The sequence below is a fragment of the Neophocaena asiaeorientalis genome, unplaced genomic scaffold, assembly GCF_003031525.2.
Source record: "Neophocaena asiaeorientalis asiaeorientalis breed wild unplaced genomic scaffold, Neophocaena_asiaeorientalis_V1.1 scaffold775, whole genome shotgun sequence".
NCBI classification, from domain to species: Eukaryota; Metazoa; Chordata; class Mammalia; order Artiodactyla; family Phocoenidae; genus Neophocaena; species Neophocaena asiaeorientalis.
In genome coordinates this window covers 456,164-458,814 of record NW_020173959.1, presented here as the reverse complement: position 1 = coordinate 458,814, position 2,651 = coordinate 456,164, and positions in this window count along the sequence as shown.

Here is a 2,651-nt window from a genome sequence, read left to right as displayed (position 1 = left end):
CTTCCCGGACCAGGGCACGAACCCGTGTCCCCTGCATTAGCAGGCGGACTCTCAACCACTGCAACACCATGGGAGCCCGACTTGTTTATTTTATAACTGGTAGTTTGTACCTTCACCTATTTTGCCAGCACCCAGCCCCCCATCCCCTGTCTACCCCTCCTTGCTTGCCTTTTCACTCTATTAATTGTGTTCTTTGATATGCAAATTGTCCATCTTTTTCTTTTTCTGCCTGTGCTTTTGCTGTCATACCCATGAAATCATTGCCAAGTCCAATGTCATGAAGCTTTTCCTCTGCTTTTCTTCTCAGTTTTATAGTTTCAGGTCTCATGTTTAGCTCCTTACTTCATTTTCTGTTAATTTCTGTATATGCTGTAGGATAAGGATCCAACTTTATTCTTTTGCACGTGCGTATCAATTCTCCCAACACCTTTTATTAAAGAGACTGGCTTTTCCACATTGAATGGACTTGGCACTCTTGTGGAGGATCATTTGACCATATATGGGAGGGTTTATTTCTGGGTTCTCTAGTCTATTCCATTCAGCTACTTATTTGTCATTATGCCAGTACTACACTGCTTTGATTACTGCATCTTTGTAATGTATTTTGAAATCAGGGAGTTCGTTTTCCAACTTTTTTCTTTTTTCAAAATAATTTTGACTACTGGGAGTCCCTTAAAATTACCATAAGAATTCTTCTCTGCCAAGAAACCATGAGAACAAAGCAACAGTGGGAGTGTAAATTGATACAGCTACTATGGAGAACAGTATGGAAGTTTCTTAAAAAACTAAGCATAGAACTGCCATATGACCCAGCAATCTCACTACTGGGCATAATATTTATTGCGGCAGTATTTACAATAGCCAGGACTTGGAAGCAACCTAAGTGTCCATCAACAGATAAATGGATAAAGAAGATGTGGTACATATATACAATGGAATGTTACTCAGCCATAAAAATGAATGAAATTGAGTTACTTGTAATGAGGTGGATGGACCTAGAGTCTGTCACACAGAGTGAAGTAAGTCAGAAAGAGAAAAACAAATATCATATATTAATGCATATATGTGGAATCTAGAAAAATGGTACAGATGAACCTACTTCCAGGGCAGAGATAAAGATGCAGATGTAAAGAATGGACATGTGGACACGGGGGATGAGGTGGGGAGAGTGGGATGAACTGGGAGATTAGGATTGACGTATGTGAACTGCCATGTGTAAAACAGATAGTTGATGGGAACCTGCTGTATAGTGCAGGGGGCTTAGCTTTGTGCTCTGTGGTGACCTAGGTAGTGGAATGGTGGGGAAAGAGGGAGGCTCAAGAGGGAGGGGATATAGGTATACATATAGCTGATTTGCTTCTTTGTATGGAAGAAACTAACACAACATTGTAAAGCAACTATACCCCAATAAAAATCATTTTTTCTTTTTTTTTTTTTTCATTTTTTCTTTTAATTAACCTATTTCTGTTTAATTTATCTAAGGCCTGTAAGAAAGTAAAGCTCACTACATATCCATTTATAAGGTACCTTGTATATGAGTACTCTAGATACTATAATGTGCAGAATGTCTGGTTTTATAGAAGAGCAATAGAAGAGCTTCAGTGGTGCTCCATCAATGATGCCTGTGAAAATTGAGGTTTTTGCACATTGTTCTTCTCCCAACATTTAGGACAGTGTCTGATATGTTGTAAATACTCAAAACTATTTGTTGAAAGAATAAATATAGGCTGAGGACAGCAATGTGATATGAATGAAGCTAGTTCACCTACAGGTTGCCAGGAACCACCAGTGCACTATCCCATGTGTTTTTTAAAATTCCATTAATTGATCAATTATTAGTATTATCCATGCACATAGTTTAAAAATTATTTACATGAGACATAATAAAAAATATTTCCCATGCCATTCCTCTCCACTTTGCATTTCTGCTACCAGAGGAGATAACTGTCTATTATTTTAGCTGTGTATTCTGGCATGTATCACTGTACCTCTAAGTAGCATAATTACACTACTATTTCTATGATTAAAAAAATTTTTATATTGACTTTCTACTATGGAAGAAAAGATTTAAGCCCTTCACACTCTTTAACCATGTGTGCAGACATATGTACATGTGTGCCCATGCATGCACACATACACAATCACATGTGCACTCTTGCCCTTCCCTATTCTCCCAAGTTATATCACACTTCTTAGTAAACATAAACATTAATTATTTATATGACTCTTAGCAAGTAGATAGTAACCGAAAAGTGCATTTTCCTTCCATATATGGCAGTTGTTATCCCCAGAGTTAAGACTTGTATTTATTTATTGCAGTTTTTCTACATACTATTTTCTTTTTACTTTATACCCAAATTCTCTAGCAGAGATGTAAATCTCTCAATTTGTTCAGTTTATCAAAAATCTGTAAATTTAATTTCTTTTCTTCAAGGCATCTTTTCAAGAACCTTTCTTCCCCCTGCTCCACATCAGGCTGATGGCTCACTGATTCCATTGCATAGCTGTGCTCTGTTTTGTCTTCATTCAACATCACCCTAGGAATTCCCATTCTGATTTTCTATGTAGGCTTCATTGTTTCCTGTTATCCTATGTTTCACTCTTTCTTAGACTGTTCTTTCATTTTGGAGGAGCAGCACAACCTCTAGTAG